The 19,142-nt window shown below is 38.7% G+C and overlaps 1 long non-coding RNA gene across 1 annotated transcript in view; it reads left to right on the top strand.

Moving 5' to 3' along the window:
- Positions 1-19,142, top strand: part of LOC133251669 (uncharacterized) — a 127,455-nt gene that overhangs the window by 58,218 nt on the left and 50,095 nt on the right. The window contains exon 2 of the long non-coding RNA XR_009737724.1: positions 2,815-2,916. This is a non-coding gene — a long non-coding RNA (uncharacterized LOC133251669). The remainder of the gene's footprint in view (positions 1-2,814; positions 2,917-19,142) is intronic.

Below are 19,142 nucleotides of genomic sequence, written 5' to 3'. Positions count from 1 at the left end.
AAAGGGAGATAGAAAACGGTCTCAGTAGTCAGGAACCCTATGTGGAATGGGTGGAAACTGAGCAAAGCCTTGAACAAAGTGTGAGTTCCAAATGGGCATAGAAAAGGAATCAAAATCAATTCATGAATGAATTGACTTGAATTACCACTATTTAGTTGTTCATTTTTAATAATCTCATGAGAGAGGTACAGATGAATTAAACAATCACAGAGACAATAACATAACAAATTATGAGGTATGTTTGGGTTCCATAAATAAAGTCACTTTGTAACGTAAGTCCTGGTAAAGGTTTTTATTTTTACCTGTATTTCACTTGGTCATTATTAGCCTTATTGTGAAATACTAATTGATATACAATTACTGTGAGTTGGGCTTCCCTGGTGGCTCAGAGGTTAAAGCGTCTGCCCGCAATGCGGGAGACCTGGGTTCGATCCCTGGGTCAGGAAAATCCCCTGGAGAAGGAAATGGCAACCCACTCCAGAATTCTTGCCTGGAGAATCCCATGGATGGAGGAGCCTGGTGGGCTACAGTCCACAGGGTCGCAAAGAGTTGGACACGACTGAGCAACTTCACTTTCACTTTCACGATGAGTTTCATTAGTGACTCTACTGTCCTCAGAGGAAGGTTCAAAATATCGCAAAAAAGAGATGTGGGAAAATTATTTTCCTAATTATTTCTCAACTCAAGTCTTAGTTATGCCCTTTACTTGTTAGATAATCTTGAGCAATGATCTTAAACACTTTGACTCTTCAGTTCCACACATGAATACATTATATTTGTATCATTAATTGATATATATAGAAAATATAATAGATTTAAATGATTTATAGAATTAAATATATTGCCAATTACATCGACCCCATGGACTGCAGCCTACCAGGCTCCTCCATCCATGGGATTTTCCAGGCAAGAGTACTGGAGTGGGGTACCATTGGCTTCTCCTGTCTTATATTAAGAAAACTATATTCTAGAATTAAAGAAAACATGTTTCAAATAAAAATTTGATGCCATTTTCTAGGAAAAATATAACAAAATAGTTCAATATGACATATATATACACACAGAACAAGAATGAGTTTGAAGCATTAATGTCTCAAAAAATAGCACTAGTCATCTCTTAAAACTAAAACTTTATTCTTAAGAATTTGTATAGATGCTGCCTCTACTTTTCCGTGTGTTGGTAGGCCAATAGAAATACAGCTCAATTTCCATCATCAATAAAATCAGATTTCCTAGCTTAAAAAAAAAAACAGTAAGAACAAATACATAGGTCTTTCTCAACTTTCTGCACCAGAGAAGCAAAGATGTAATAGATACTCTAGAACAGCATGTAATGTAATCCATGCTTATGTTACTGGCTTGCCAAACCTTGTTTGGAGTACATTTTACTTTGGTTATTTCTGATCTTTGAAAAGCAGCTTTGCATAAGTTAGATCAGTAGCTGATAGATTGGTTATGTGATATGATTTGAAGGGATAAACCCTAAAATATCTCTCTTGTATCCAGAGTACCTGAAAATCTTACCAAACTTATTGAAAGACTTGGATAAGAGTAAAAACTTGACCTGAGAAGAACAGAAAATTAATTAACAAATCCCAATATACTCATATATGTCCTTCTTCCTGAGCCCAGCTCCGTTTCCCTTGTTCCTTGCCTGAAAAAAGCCCTCTTCATTCTTTGCCAAACATTTGTACGTAATTACTGATTTCCATTTCTTCCTATTCTGGATTGGGCTTCCCCTTTCTCTCCATTTGTTTTAATTCTGTACCAGCCTCTAAGTTCCAGTTTAAACTGTCTTCTGATAAAACCTTCATTATTAACTCAAGTAGAAAGGCATTGTCCTTTCTCTGAACACATGAACTTTCTGGTCTGTATGACTCATTTGCCATTTAATCATTTGGTTTTGCCTTGTGACATCTACTCTATTGTATATTTAGCTTTTTTTTTTAATGCTCCTTTTCCTTTTTTTTCTCCCAGTTTTCTTGTTCAGTTCATTCTTCACACAGCATCTGTAAACTTCTTCCAAATGTCACTCTCCTATTTAAAACCCATTGCACAACCAATTAGGTCTAAATTCCTACCTTGACTTATGAAAACCACATGAGTATTCTTTCAAGTCACAGAGTACAGACAGCTCTTTCCTACACCAGGACCATTGCCAATACTATTCTTTTTGCCTAGAATTCTCTCTGCTTATCTCTTTATGTGTTTGACTCCTCATTCTTCAGAGCACCATCTATGTGTTACCTCCTCCGTAGTCTTGCTCTGACCTGATTCTTTCTGGGTTCTCTATTTTAGGACTGTATTGCTTTCTTTCATAGGTACATTGACTTTTTCCTTATCTCTCATCATCTACTCTTCACCACTCTCCACCCTGCCTCTGCCCTGGAGGCTTTCCCTGTGAATTGCGTCAGTGAACTCCTGTCTTCTGGATTCTGAAAATCCTGCTGAAAAAAGTTAAAGTGTTAGTTGCTCATTCGTGTCTGACTCTTTGCAACCCCATGGACTGTAGTCTGCCAGGCTCCTCTGTCCATGGGATTCTCCAGGCAAGAATACTGGAGTGGGTTGCCATTGCCTTCTTCCGGGGATGTTTCCAACTAAAGGATCAAACCCAGATCTCCTGCACTGCAGACAGATTTTTTACTGTCTGAGCCAGGGAAGTCAGGGATTCACATTGGGTTTAGCCAATGAGAGAGGAGATTGAGAAAGTGAGGACTGGGAGCTGTGTACTTATTCTTCTGGCTTCTTCTTTTCCAGGTCATCCAATGGTGGCTATTTCTTAGAAAGTAGATATTGTGTGTTTCCATTTTACAGATGAAGAAACAACTCAGAATGGTTAAGAGATACACACAATTACACAACTATGACCCTATGGACTGTGGCCCGCCAGGCTCCTCTGTCCATGGTATTTTCCAGGTAAGAATACCAGAGTGGGTTGCCATTTCCTCCTCAAATGAGTTGGTAGTGTCAGGATTTAAATTTAAGTACTTTATCTACATCACCCTGCCTCATTTAACAATTGAAACAATCATAGTCGATCCAACTTTTTATGTCTCAGACCAGTTGAAAACAACAGTCTGTCTGCTTCATTTCTCTACCTCTTTGCCTCTAAAATCACTGTCTCTGTGACTTTAGCTCACAACAGAGTATTGGAGGGAAAGTCACCACAGTGTTAATATCATGTGTGTTGACCTGTAGAATGCCTATGGAGTTTGTTATCAAATGTGCTCAGGATCATCTAGACCTGTGACAAATAACAAAGAGTGACTACATTAAAAAAAAAAAAAAAGCAGTAATAATCATCTTGAACTATTTCTGAAGATAAGTCTAAGATATAATAATAACTTAATTTTCAGAATTGAACTTAATTTTTAGCTAAGTTAAAAAAAAATCACTAAAGATCTTACTATTGAGCTGTATATTTTTATATCATATGATTGACCAAACTCTCAATGGGAGACTATTTTTGAAATCATCATGTGACAAAACCCTTTCACAGTAATATTTCTATATTATATTTTGTTAACTGGAAAAAATTAGTATTTGGAATTTATTGAGAAAACAAACCCAAAAACTAGAACACAAATTCAGGGAGAATGCAAAATCCTTACAGTTTTTAAATCTTAGAGGTGGTCTTATGCAGAAAATTGTGTGGGGCTTGAAGGAATAGATGATTTACGCTAAAACATTATATGTCCAATACCTCCACCCTTCCCTCTGTATTGAAGAGTTGTAAGAAAAGGCTCTCATTCTTTTAAGAAGATCTGTTAATTTCCTTAAACATAGAAAAGCCAAAAAAATATGAAGGATGAGAATGAACCCTAATGTAAATACAGATAAATATGGCGACAGCTGTAGCTGAATAGTTACAGAATTGACTTGAGAAATGAAACCTCTGTAGTATACACACACACACACACACTTTGGGTTTATTTATGAAACAGCGTCTTCTAAACATAGAACCTTGCATTGCAGAAAAGGCAATTAAATAGAACAGCATGAGGTTGTCAATCACTTCAACAACTAACAAAAGCATCTACTATCAAAGCAAATAATGTAAATGTGCAAAAAGGTACCTTGCTATCAAAGCGAATAATGTAAACATGCAAAGGCAAAGAATTCCCTGTATCAAATGTCACTCTTTTAATGGCGCACCATTTTTGTGTATGTTTTTGCATATGCTTGATCCTAGTATATCAGTTATTTTGAAATGTGATAGAGGATTGGCCATTATCATTTCTTAGAGGGTTTGGTCAGAGTGTGAAGCTTTTGAAAGAGGTTGGGACTTTTTTTTTCCTTCTTTTTTTTGTTGCTAGTGTTGTACAAATAAATGGACAGTCACAGCTTATCATCACTTAAAGATGCATGTGCATGCTGCAGTTTACTGAAACATGATTGGCTGCTACATAAATCAATCTGATAGAGATCGGTTCCATGAAGAAGAGATAAATCATTAGCCAGAGCTTTTGGAATGTAATTCATTTTAGATAGTGATTATTGATGATTTAATTTTAGCAGTACATGTACATGTCTAGACCATGATGTTATATAAAATGTTAATGCAGAAGAATATATTCATTTTTAAAAGTGAGTATAAAGAAACCAATTAGAAGTTTACACGCAAACCATGCTAATGAAATAGAAGTGTCGAGAAGTCCAAAGTACTGTTTTACTAAATAAGTTAGAATGTAGCCTTATTTTTTGGGGGCAGAATTCTTAAATCTTTTCTTTAGACGGCAGCACAAAGCAGTGGCTCCAAACTTCATTCAACGTGTCATATCCAGATGACCGTAGGAACATTTTGGATACATATCTTCTACATCTTGGCCTCCATCTCTACTATTGTTTATACCTTTAGACCCACCATTTCTGTTCACAGCGTTTAGAGGGAGTCCTCGTGACAAGAGATCTTGTGTTCGGAAATGCACTGTTTTTATCATGTGGGTAAGTGGGGAAAGAGGGACATATGTTCGGTGGTCCTGACACCAGGAACCCAAGTAAGTGACGGGAGTATAAGACTGGCAGAGACGTGTTGAGAGGTAGACCAGCTAGATGGTGTCCAGGGCTTCCATCTGCAGGAGACACCAGGACATCATTGGGCAATCAATAAGATGGAAGAAGTACATTTATTAGAAAATTTCCAAGGAAAGTTATATACCTTGTTGGGACCTAAACTTTGAGAGGCTAGCTTGGAGTGGAAATCAGCTGGTCAAGTAGCAATAGCTGGTCATCAAAATATCTCCTCAGAAAAGTCTTTGATTTATTCAGCGAAGTCTTGAAGTTTGGGTCAGAGATAAAAGCTGCCACCAACAGGAGTCTTCCGTCTTTCCCTCATGAGGTCCTGCTCTGAATAAGTGTGAACAAACATTTAGACTGTGCTGGTTTGCAGGGACACAGAATTAGTACCCTGCCCAAATGCCTGGTTCAAGTCTCCTGAGAGTAGGGCAAATGAAAGGACAATGGCAGTCCTCAGTGAAACTTTCATTTCATGTCTCTGGTCTTTGCTTTTGTCTAATCCAGAGTGAATCACTCTGGGTTTTTCTAATCAATCTCTAGCCTTTAACAGGGAAATTCACTTCATTGAGGAAATAAAGTATATTACATTTGGTATTTTTTTGTTTTTTGTTTTAAATTAATTTTTTATTGAAGTATAGTTGTTTGATAATGTTGTGTTAGTTTCTACTGTACAGCAAAGTGAATCAGCCATATGTATACATAGAGCCCCTCTTTTTTGGATTTCCTTCTCATTTAGGTCACCATAGAGCCCTGACTAGGGTTCCCTGAGCTATCCAGTATATTCTCATTACTTATCTATTTCGTATATAGTATCAGTATTGGATGTATGTCGATCCCAATCTCCCAATTCATCTCACCTCCTCCTTCCCGCATTGGTATCCATACATTTTTTCCCTCTACATCTGTGTCTCTATTTCTGTTTCGCAATGGATCATTTCTGCAGTTTTCTTTTCCATCTCTTGCTTCTCTGTATATAATTCCTCTCATCTTTGCTTTTGCTTTGGAAGTGTCATCATCTAACTCTTAACAGTTCCTCAGTTTACACAGCCTAAGATCTGAGCTGATTAACCTCCCGGTCTCAGAATCCAGTTCTTGCCTTCTCCTTTTATACCTGTGACTCTGTAATTGACTATTTTCCTTTATTCTGAGTGATCCCAGGATCCCCTCCTTAAGTCACACTGGGCACTTTCTTTAGTCATGGACTCCCCAGTAGAACAGCGTATCTAGATGGATGTCAGTATCTGTATGAAAATGAAGGCTTTGAATCCAGAAACATCTTGCCTTTTAAATTGCACAGCTGTCCCCTGTCCACCCCTCCACATCTTGATTAAAATAAGGTAGGGCAAAGACTTGTAGTCTGAGAAAGTTTGAGACACTAGGGAAAGAAGCTGCATAGATAACATAAAGGGTTGTCTTCTTTTCAGATCACATCAGATTTCCTCTTAGGAAAATAAACTTTCCTGTGTGTGGTAGTCACACAGGACATGTGAGACTCTTGATTCCAGACAAGACAGAAGGACGCTGGCCAGTGCCACATAGTGTAAGACGTGTGTGTGTGTGTAAGTGTGTGTAAGGGAGAGACATTTAGCAGGGAACCCCTGGGAGATGTATGCATTTGAAGAGGAGTTGCATAAATCTAGTGTCCTGTCCCGTATTTCTTTTCTTTCTGCTATCTGTAAGCCTCCAGCAAAGTTTTGTGAAATTCCTCAGCCTGCTGCAGGCTGTAGGGAGTAATGATACAGACCCACGTCCACGCTTTGGATTGAGGGGAGCAGAAAGAGCACTCGAGAAGGCAGGCTCTGGCAGGAAGAGGTGGCCAGCAGAAGGGTGTGGCAGCAGATCGAGACAGATGGCTGGCTGAGGGGCAAAGTGACAACCCGCACACGTTCTGAAACATTTAAGCAACATCTGGGCTTCTCAGAGTTTTGAGGGCACAAGAAATTGCTGCAAGACCCAGGTCCCTCAGGGTGGGGTCTCAGACTTTTACTATACAGTCATTAAAGGGAAGGGTGACCCCTGGAGGCCAGAGCAGCCTACAGCGCCAGCTGCCTTCATTCACCACTGCTTTCCAGATGCATTCCTTGGTAAATAGTAAAAATGCCCACCCCTCCTGAAATGCCAGCTAAGCATTTTGAAAAATGCATTATTTTATTAGACCATCTTATAGGATTAATGTACAGTTAGAGCTCAAGGAATAAATGCAGACTTAGCAGTGCTGATCCTCTCAGGCACCTGCTACCTGATTCTCCTGAGCCCGAGATTCAAGTATCCTTACTCTTCCTGAAGAAACCCCAGTGTTCCCTATGGCATGGGTGTTTCCTCTCACCCCCTATCCAACCCTTATCCACCACCAAAAAGATGTCTGTTTGCTCTTGTAGTGCATTCTGACCTAGCAGCGCATTTGCTAGAGTTAAAATGTTTTCTTCTCACAGTCTAGTGAATGAACTTTTTCTTAATAAGATTTGAACACATTACATACTTTGGCTTCACCGTCAATCCTATTAGAGGGGAATTCCATGTGTCGGGGAGGCATGTTCTGTGATGAAACTGCCCGGCTAGAAAGTAATGTTTTCAGCTTGATCCCAGGGGCTGCTGGGCTCTGAGGTGTTCACGCTGAAGCAGAGGCGTTGGCAGTCACTCCAGTCAATGGAGAACTGTATCCAGGCCTGGCGGATTATCTTTGAACCTTTAACAAATACGTTAGTCTCTTTTCAAATAACATTCTCAATTTCACCAGTTCAGAAACAGCTTTTGTCTCCTTAAACACAAGTTATGAGCCCCAGCTGACTCACAACTTACATACTGATCAAAAGTAGATTTGTTCTGCGGCTTGACTACTGAAAAGGTCTGCCTTCTCTCTGTATCCTAATTCATGACTTACAATAACTAATGTATTGTATCATGCAATTTTGCAGGGAAATATTTTCTGAAGAAGACAGAATTGTCTGGTTTTTGATTCAAGTTGGAAGCACATCATACTGAAGTGAAATAAATATTTAGATCATTTAGATTATTTTATAGTTATAATTTCATTTAAAATTTTTGGTTAGCAGCTACTTAGGCACCAGATACTCAAATTGTGATGATTGTCTTAGAGTTCAGAAATCAGAGTAAGAAATTGTCTTTTATTGTGAGCTGACTTTATAGAAGTCTCTATGAATGCTACAAACTTTTTCCAAGTGATGTTTTACAGAATTGCTTTTAAAAACCCCAGAGGGTAAATAGTATTCTCAGAATAAACAGAAAAATGCTGACCTTGTCAGATTCAGCTGCTGAAAGCCAAGCTGTTTTAAGACTTGGAGGATCAAGGGTCATGGCTATAAACAACGCAGATTTTTTTTTTTAAATGAAGAAAGAAATCTAGAAGAAGAAAAAAAAAAGGATAGTCAGCTGCACCATGAATACAAGTAATAGATCCGTTGACCTTGGAAAGAAAGGAAGGAGTATTTATGTAAAAATATAAAACGAAAGCAAAAACACAACCAAAAAAATGAAAAAAACCAAAAACCTTCAGGCCCAAAACTACTTGAGAAAATGTTTCTTAGAGCATATTTAAAGCCGGAAATGAGTCACTTTAACTTCATCTGTTTTTGGTTTCAGAAGGGGAGAAAGGTCAAAGCTTCTTTGTTTTAAGTAAGCTGGTCACTACTTCTGAAGTGTAATCTGATAGGGTTCAGCAGCCTTAATGAAACAGGCATTTCCCAGACACCCCGAGCTGTGTGAGCCCTCAGCAGCAGCAGGCCAAGAACTGGGCTGAAAAAACGTGTCATCAACAAAGGCAAGGTGGAGCGTGACCCTCTCTTGACTTTTGTATCTGGGTGGGTGTTTCTCAGCCGCCTCTAAGGACAAGAGAACGCAGAAATCATCCATTCCTTCCTCCATTCTCAGACATTACCACGCATTACAGCCCCACAACCAGACCATAACAGTTCCAGGCACTAGATATAAATCTATTCATTTTACATATTTCTTTAGTGATGCTTTCCATTAAGCCTAGGCAAATTAGAGAAATAAGTTAGGAAACAATACTGCTGAGAACACAAGTACTAACTTCAAACAAATTCTACAGTCCTAGTGAACTCAGCATCCTTCCAGTGTGAACGTTAGGGTGTAAGATGTCTAAAAAAGTACTGAGGCTGAAGCTAACTGAGGAGCTGGGTTTCAAGAAGTGAGTCCAGTTCCAGCTGTGGGCCTGGGAGGCAAAACAAACTGCCTTCTTCAGCAGGAAGGTATCCTTTTCCAGCTTCCCTGGTGGCTCAGACAATAAAGAGCCTGCCTTCAATACAGGAGACCCAGGTTCGATCCCTGGACCAGGAAGATCCCCTGGAGAAGGGAATGGCAACCCACTCCAGGATTCTTGCCTGGAGAATTCCATGGACAGAGGAAACTGGCAGGCTACAAGTTGGACATGACTGAGTGACTAACACTTTCCCTTCACTTTCCATGTCTTCACAGGACCTATGGAGATACAGATGTCTTTTTTTAAAAATTATTTTTTTACTGGAGTACCATCGCTTTACATTGTTGTGTTAGTTTCACCTGTATAGCGAAATGAATCAGCCTTACATACACACATATCTCCTCCTTTTTGGACTTCCTTCCCATCCAGTACATTACGTAGAGTTCCCTGTACTATACAGTATGTTCTCATTAGTTATCTATTTTAGGCAGAGTATCAAGGAAAGAAGAAGCTGGTGGAGGAAAGAAACAAACCCTGAAGATACAGTCCACCCGTGAAGGGTTTCCATAACCTTTCCTGTTGGTGGTTACCTCCCCTTTGCTGTTCTCTACTCCATCTTGAACATTCTGTTCCATATACATCTCTGGACTATGGCCTGGTTGTTCCTGACCTTGACTTGCCATCCTTTGCAGGCCACTGTATTCCTACCCTTGCTTCTCATGAGCAATATGTTCACTTTGGGTCATCACTACCGGGCCTGTCACCATTTTGCTTAATGGTTGAGGTTTCATGTTTTTGACCTGAGGTTGAACCCAGAAATGAATAACTTCTCCATACTGGCCCAGCGGCTGAATTATCAGTGCCTTTCTCTGATGATATGCATGTTTTCAATGATTAGAAACGCAGCCTCCAAGTAAGGCAAGAGGGTGATACTTGTGTGGGCTGCGCTCAGTAGCAGGATCCGGGGCTAGAGCTACTCCAACATAGATGTCATTCAAAGAAGTGCTCCAAAGCTGTGTTTAGTACAAGGACAGATCCTATCTTAAATCCTGTAGGACTTGCCACCATCCCTTTAGGAAGGCAGAGAACTGTTTCCCAGTCATGACACACAACTCTTTATAGTTGATCAAGATTTTTCGTATCTATTATCTCACACAACTCACTACAGTCTTGGGCACTTTGGAGAATAGTAATTTCTCTAGTAATTTACATCATCAACAGGGGGCAGGTCTGGAACCAAACTCCACGTTCTTTTGCCCCCAGAGCAGTGCTGTTTCTTCCGATCCATGCTGCTCTCCAGTGGTTATTATAACAAGAGTAAACCACAGTTGCCGAGTTTTAGAGTTGTATGAAACTTTAAATATTACCTAACAATATTAATGTTAAAATTATTATTATTAAAAAGATGAAATTTGGCTCTGAAGAAAAGAAGTGGCTTCCGCAGTATTATTGGTAGAAAACACCATATTTCTGACTTCAGATCTTACACACACAGGAGAAAGAGAGAAAGAAGAAATAGGTGGCAGTAATAAGGACATTTTCAATATGGGCATGGTTTCATGGTAGTAAAATTTAAGAAGACTAGATTCTGATATGAAAAACATCAATAATTAGTTTGATTTCTCTTCATATAGAATACAAAGGCATATTTGTAATCAAATTTTAAAAGACGTTTATAGCTTATAGTTAGTTATCTTTTTTGAATATCTCCTGACCTATAAGACACTGTTGGTAATGTAAATATAACCAGGACATAGTCTCTGCTCTCAAAGTACACTTTATATCAGAGACATTTTTGGCAGTTTTAAACCATGGCTGCAAACTGTTTGACATTCCTGCCATTAAAGGGTGGGATATATGATGTCTCTTCCTTATGAACCTGGTAGGCTTGTGACTGTGTCCCCCAATAATGGTGATGCTACATGACTTCTTAGTTATTTAAGGCCATGTATTTGGTGGCCTCAGCTGACATGTAAGAAGTCCAACGATAGCTATGAGCCCACCTTGCTGGGTAAAGGACATGCATATGCCTCCTGTAGGCATTGGCATACCTGCTGAGCCCAATTTTACCAACAGCCTCACCAAGGCACTGGAATGTGAATAAAGACATCTTGGATCCTCCATAGCAGTCCAGCTGCCAGCTGAATACCACCAATTACTTTCTCAATGCTTTTCAAAATAATAGACCCTCCTGACCAACCACTGACCAAATTCCTGACCTGCAAAAATCATGAGACATAATAAGATGGTTGCTGTTTTAAGCTACTGAGTCTCAGGGTTTGTTATATCACAATAAATAACTAAGACATGGAGATGATGAATAAAATTCTTTAAGAAATTCTGAAACAATAGGAGGCATTTTCCTGATCTCTAGGAGTTTATAGTTTATTTGTGTTAAGGGGTACGAATCAGTTATGAAACATTTACAGAGATCAATAAAAGCCAGAAAAATCAAGGAAATCTTAGAAAAAAGTTAAAATTGAAATGGATCTTGGAGAAATTTCCCTGAAGACTTTGCCTTCCAATGCAGGGGACACAAGCTCAGTCCCTGGTTAGGGGTCTAAGATCCCACATGCCTTGAGCTAAAAAACCAAAACATAAAAAGAAGCAATATTGTAAGAAATTCAATCAAGGCTTTAAAAATGGTCCACATAAAAAAAAAATCTTTAAATAAATAAAAAGAAAAAGAAATGGATCTTGGAGATGCAACCTAAGTGAGGAGACAATTCGGAAAAGGAGAACAGCATGAAATTTAATGAGCATCAAAACTGGTGTTAGCCATGATAATGGAGACTACTGTTTATTTAGTGCTTATTATGAGCCAAGAACTCTGCAATGTCTTTCATGTATGATTTCATTTCATTTACAAGGCTTATCTTGTAACTTTTAAGACATGCATTATTATGCCTTCAGTATGTGGGAGGAAATAAAACAGTTTGCCCAAGGTGAGACAGGTAGCTTCTGGCAGGACCACATGGGTTATGTCTGACCACGTGGTTATGTCTATGGTTTTAAGCCTCATTTCTACACTGCTTTTCTGAAATCACCTTCACAAAATGAGAAATACAATTGTATTATACACATATCTTAGAGCATTACTCATATTAATACAATTCTAAATGAATTCTTTAATTTTCTGGGGCTTTAGTAACTAAGTCAAATATAGCGTATGTTCTACCTCCTCTTGAGTCCACAATATATATTTGATGATTAAACTTATTTTATCAACATTTGTGACAAGTTTTTCAAATATGACTTTTTAATATGACTATAAAAAAAAATCCCCAGTTTTTCAGTATCATCCCTTTGTCAATAGCCTCTTTTCAGATTAAAAAATTTCTTTGTTCTAGTTGGGACATACCAACACTTCTAAAAGATCTTATTTTGGGGTTTTCTTTGCAAGGACTGAGAAAGTGCCCTCTGCTATGTAACCAAATGCAGTGTTGGTTATTTCGTTGATGGTATTTTAACCCCTATAAGCTATTAAACAAACCTGAAATATGATGAAGGAGCTCAAGTTTTAACACACTGAAATAAATGAATAATCCAAATCATATTCTTAGCTTTAACTAAAAGAAAACACATGTGAAAAGGTGCAAAGATCTGCAGGAAGATAGAGTTTAAGTGGTCATCTGGTATAGAAAGGATATCAGGAGATTGAGCAGTGTTGTTCTCTGTGATTTAAATTGTCATTAAAAACAGACTCAATCCTGAAGTGATAATCACAAGCTTTAAATCACCTACTCTGAATGTCTCAGAAAGTAGAAACCTCAGCTCTCAGGAGGAAAAAGTAAATCAGTGCAATGTGCCCACCAAAGCAGGCAGTTCTGTGCGGGTGGCAAAGACGGTTCCCATGTATCCTCATGGCTTAGGCAGAACAGACTGTGCGGTGTTGCTGTGAGAAAATGTCCATGAACAGAAGCAATGCTTTATCCAGAATGAAGAGCTCTTACAACATCGCCAGCAGAGGAGTGTTTTAAAAGTAACAATTTAACACACACACACGTGCACGCACACACACACACACACAATGCCAAAAGTCTGTTTTTCATTAAACTGAATTAAGAATATTTGAAAATAGATTAATTGACTGTTTAAAGAAGTAAAATGACTGCAATGGTGTTCTTGCTTGACAACTTGTATATTATAAACATTTTCCTGTTTTTAATTATCCTACTATATGGAAATATCAAGATTGACTAATTTAATCCTCTGTAGTTGGGCATCAGATTTTCTTCTCCTTCGCTACTATGAAGAACTTACTTGAATATGTCTTTGTGCACATTCAAAATTTCTTTCAAACACATTCTTAAAATTTAACTTACTGTGTCAAAAAGTGTACATGTTTTTCAGACATTTTGTACATAGCACCAATTTGTCCTGGAGGAACATCATGCCAAATTATATTTTGTAAGCTAGGAGAATGGTTCTTTTCTTTTACTGAGTCTAACAATTTAAGTTTTTTTCATTTCAAAGATGTATAAATTTACTAAGTCTCTTTTTTTCCCGTGTATTGTCTTTTAATCTTCTATGTGCATTTTTTTTTCTGATGTATTTTTTTAAACCATCAATTGTACCAATATCAATATATTCTTTAAAGGTTCCCACTTTGTTGTTATGATGTTTAGCTAATCGCCTGTAATTTCTTCCAGATTTTTATTGTTTAATTTAAAGAGGGCATTTTTAATTCACCTAGAAATCATTTTGATGTTTGAGAATAAAAAGTAATTTATTCCTTCTACTTTAAAATAAAACAAGTATATTAAAAGCTATATGCCCAAATTTAATTTTTGTTCAAAATCATCATCTTAGGAAGTAGTTACACATTCTAATGATACTCAGAACAAATTTATAGCTTTCATCTAAAATTGTCTTCAATGACAGTAGAAACTTTATAAAACCACATAAACACACCACTGTGGAGTTTGCAGGCGGCTTTGATTCTGATCAGAAGTGGAACGACTCAGCTTGATCACTTACCTTATGCCGCAGACTTGGCTTTGATTGGCTTTTTGCTCTCTCTAAAAATACAATTTGACCTCAATTGATGAAGATTCAACATCACTAAGAATATTTCAAAAGATTTGGACCAATGGTACCTAAAAATTCCCCAAAGAGGACTTCCAAAAATATTCTGGGTAGTGCAATAAATGTTTGTCTTCTTAAAGTAACTAATTTGAAACTGGCAACACTAATTTTGTTGTATCCTTCTGATTTGGTTGTTTGAATTTTGGTCTTCATTATTTAAGAATTGTACTGTCAATATTTTCTTTAAAAATCAGCTTTGTAAGTTACTAATGTTGTGTATCAAACATGTCTTGTGTGATTCCAAAATGTTCATGTATTTGTGGGGAAAACCATTCATATCAAAGCAAAGAAGTGTGTGTGTGTGTGTACACGCACGTGCGTGCGTGCCTGTTTTAACCTGACTAATTCTAGGGTATATGTAGCAAAGTATCTCACAGAGATAAAATTATGAACAATATTCTTATTAAACACAGATTCTTCTTCTAGTGGAGTTAATAATGAGAAGCACAGCAAACTATGAACACAAATAATATGTTATCCTAATTAATAAAAGTGTATTTTCTAATAACACACATTTTGGACAGAGACTTTATTTCCAGAAATACCAAAAAGAGCACAGGAATATGTTCCATGGAGTCATGAAGGGGAAGAAGTTTTATTTAGAGGTGGTAAGGGCTTCCCTTGTAGCTCAGTCAGTAAAGAATCTGCCTGCAGTGCAGGAGACCAGGGTTTGATCCCTGGGTTGGGCAGATCCCCTGGAGAAGGAAATGGCAACCCACTCCAGTATCCTTGCCTGGAAAATCTCATGGACAGAGGAGCCTGGTGGGCTGCAGTCCATGGGGTCGCAAAGAGTCGGGCATGACTGAGTGACTAACACTTACTTACTTACTTACTTAAGGTAGTGTACCTAAATTCTTCCTGTTCACTTTTTTTTTTTTCCTTCACTGTGAGTGTCGGTGGAGCACTGAAGCTACGGTACCCTGAAGCTACCACAGTCTCTTCCCACTCCTGGGCTCTAAGATATTTGATTTTGTAATTCCCAAATTGGAATTGTTCAGAAACATTAAGCACTAATTAAACAAGCAAAACCCTATACATTTGAGAATTCTGGTTAGTCTTCTGAGAAAGGACTATAATTAGAAAAGAAAGGGGGGGCAGGTAGGGGATTTAGCCTTCAAGTATGAAAGGAAGAGTAATGAAATGATTGATTAATTCTTTACCTTTGGAGTCTACTTAACTTTGTGACCTGTAGCCTCTTAATTCTTACCTGGAAGGCTTTGGGGTCAAGTTTTTTTTTTTTTTTTTAATCTTCTTGCTCACGCAAGTTTAAGGAGCATCAGGCTAAGAACACAAATGGAAGCCCCGTGGCTGCCCCTCGTCTCTTCCCAGCCCAACTTTATTCTGCACTTTGAAAGGTCTTGTGTGCACGTGGCTGGATGTCATATCACACGTCCACATTCGAGCTCTGTCCATCTTCCCCTTTCCCTCAACAGCCACTTCATATCCATAGCTCAGGCCCAAAAGTACCCACATAGGTGGTCTGCCTATTACTGAAAGAATGGACAGGAAGAAGCCTCTTCAGGCCCCAGACGTAAGTTCATGGCCATAAGAGCAGAGTATAGAGGGCTGGGCTCAGGATCCATGCCGTCTTAGCACAGGGTCCTCCTCATTGCATGGCAAGGAGGATGGCTGCAAGAGCCTAGGGAGTCTCTAAAGCACAGAGCTTAGGACACTTTGGGCTCAGTCCCTGGCTGTTTACAGGGACTGGAATCTTGGTTACTTATCCAGTCTTGGTTCCCAAACCAGCACTTTCATTCTGCCATGTTCTTTCCAAAGACCACAGCTTTGCCTGAGAACTTGATCTTAAATTTGACTCCACTTTCTTCTGCTGATGACTTGAATTTCTGTTTGTCTGCTCCAGGCTCCTGGAGCATCTTATTAATCCAGAGAACTAGAATCTCGGCTCAGCATCTTTCAAGTACAATCATGATGCTGATTGCTATTCTTAGCTCACACCACAGTCCGCCTTCTGACACCTACTGTGCTCTAGTGGGCTTGCCCTCTGCTTTCATGGTCTGGTCTGATCTGGAATCAAGTGAAGCCTCTGTAGAAGAGATTCCAACAAACATACTTGTCCTGGGAAGGATGGCTCCAGGCCTACAGAGAAGTCAGGAAAGAGAGCAATCAGGCACCCAGGGACAGGCCTCTAACAGACTGTTTCTAATTCATTACCTTTAAGGTAGTAAGAGGCCATCTCAAAGGGAGGTCTCATGTCCCTTCTGAGCATATGTACAATTATCCTAAAAGGAGTCAAGCAAATTTACCTTTAGTGCAGGCCTTACCTTGTAGAAGCATTCTTGCCTTTCATTTTACAGATGCTTGAAATTACTTTAATGGGTTACAATCTTTCATTCCATAATTAGAGACAAAAGGCTTAAAATACACAGGCCTGACTATGGTTAGGCATTTACAGAAACTCATTCACACTCAAGTGTCATCAGTCAATCAATCAGTTAGCATCTATAAATGGCAGACATTAGATCTCTTCCTTTTTGATGAGCATGTGTAGGGGGAAAGATAGTAGAAAGACACTTCGAAAAATCGATGCTTCTGCATATGTGGGTGGAATTACCATTGAGACAAAGAAAGAGGAACATAAATGGAAGGTTGAGAACCTCGAAGACAACACTGAAGTCTTCACAGATTCACTCACTTTCTCATTGCCACACTGAAGGCAGAATTCAGTCCAGTTCAATTCCACCTTTAGGACATAGGTTTCAAAGAATATAATCTATAGATGCTTAATCAGTGATGTGATTACGTTTGAAGAACAGAGTGTCACACTACAGATTTTGTGTAGAAGAGACAACAGACGTCTTTAGATTACTCTTTGAAATCTGAATGCACAGTTGGGAGGCAGCTTTTCAAGTTGTGTGGAGTCTGAGAGTGTCATGCACTGAAGAGTGGGGTTGGGCCTATGGTTACCAGGATCTTTGAATGGCTACCTTCATACATCATTTCCTGCTCTCATCTTTACTTTTAATCTTAGGGCAGGCAAATTTCATAGCAATAAATGTAATCATAGCTAACATTTTTTGTTGTTGTAAGCTACTTGGATTGCAGTACTAAATCCTCATAGCAACCCTAGGAGACAAGTTTGAGGATCGAGGTTAGGGGATTTTACTAAACTTCCAAAAGTTATGGAGGCTGATAGTACCGGGGTTCTAATTTCATTCCATCATTGCTCATGGATATTTTCATTGTCCAGTGCTAAGTAAGAGCTCCACTTCATGGTTTCTTCTGTATGTTTTGTGTTCATGTCACTCTGCCTCAGGACTTTGGGTTAGAGGAAATGTTTTGCAACAGTAAAGGGATGACTAAACGTCATAATCACCTATGATTTAACTGTTCCCAGGATAACATGTTTCCAGCTGATGTAACCGCTCAATAAGTGAAATAAAAATAAGTGGCATAAAGCTATCCTTAAAGATGGCTAACAATAAACTAATATGGTGAGAAATGGATTTGGCTTTCTCATAGTAATTTAAGTAGGGCAACATGCTTGAAATGCTACTTTGAAACATGCAAATAAGTTTGATGTCCATCTGCTTCTCAGAACTTCTCTGCTTACAGGATTTTCTTCTTCCTGAAGTAAACAAGCTAGAATGCTCTGATTAAAGTACTTTAGACACATGTTAGAATGTTTGAGAGAAGCAGCATTTTTGCTACAAGATCCTTTACTCCTAGAAGGTGACACTAGAGTCACAGAGGGAATTATAGGATTATTGAAACTACATAGCAATTGATTTACTGATTAATTAGATATTAGTTGCAGAAACACTTATTGAGCATCAATGAGAGATAATGGATTAAGATTACCATGGTTTATTCTGTGGAGGACATGAATATTACACCTATACAGGCTCAGGGTTCTTGGTTTGTATCAATAAAAGCCCACTGGAGCTAGCATTGAATCAAGAGATTTATTTGAAGGAGATACAGGATTCTAAGAAAGGGAATATAGCAAGGGATGCTCCAAGAGGAGATGGAACTTGCTCCTTTATCACTGTGGCCATGCCTACTGTTGGCACATGGAAGAACTTGATTAACAGTTGCAGCATAAATTAAGGGCTGAATCAAGAACAGAACTGTCCATACTAGGAAACCCAGAAAGTGGTCAGTTTCCATGTTTCTTGGTTTTCATGTTGCCCATACTCACTTGCTAGAGAATATGGCTGCTCTACCATCCTGGAGTTTAGATAGCATTAATCCATTTGTACTTCTGCATCATGTGTGATTCAACTGGCTCAAAGTGAATGCCCAGCCATAAGACTCGGCTTAGCCTTCATGGCTAGAGGTGGGATTATATGGGAAAATATGACTGCTGGGTCCGCCTAGAGAGAGCAGTTCTGAGGTCGATGTTTACTGCAGCCTCAGCACATAACTCAAGAAGTGTTTATGCCCAGCTAAAAATGAACTGTGCGGTACCAGGCCCTTTAGATATGTGTGTAAATATATGTTGTTGCTCAGTGTGCTACACTCGAGCCCTCTCACTCTACTCACTCTCCCTGCAAACATGCTACTTACACCCATGTTTTCAAAAAATCTGATAAACTGATGGCCAAATCTACATTTTAGCACAGAGCCCTCTCCTGAACTCCAGATTCACATACCCAGTTTCTTAAATTCCCACACATGTCTACTAGACACCTCAATTTTGATATGCTCAAAGCTAAAATCTTCCCTCCAAAATGTATACCTTCTCCAGTGTTTTTTAGCACGTAAGAATGAACACAGTTTTTGAACGTGTAGTAAAGACTGTGGTGAATGTTGGCAAGCCTCTCTCATTAGAGGCAAAAAATAAAGATACAAAAAGGACATCTTGGAATTTGGAACAGAAAATTACAATCTAAAAACT

Source organism: Bos javanicus, chromosome 7 (genome assembly GCF_032452875.1).
Source record: "Bos javanicus breed banteng chromosome 7, ARS-OSU_banteng_1.0, whole genome shotgun sequence".
In the NCBI taxonomy this organism is placed as follows: Eukaryota; Metazoa; Chordata; class Mammalia; order Artiodactyla; family Bovidae; genus Bos; species Bos javanicus.
Note: the sequence above shows the minus strand (reverse complement) of the source record. Positions and strands in the feature narration are given on the sequence as shown.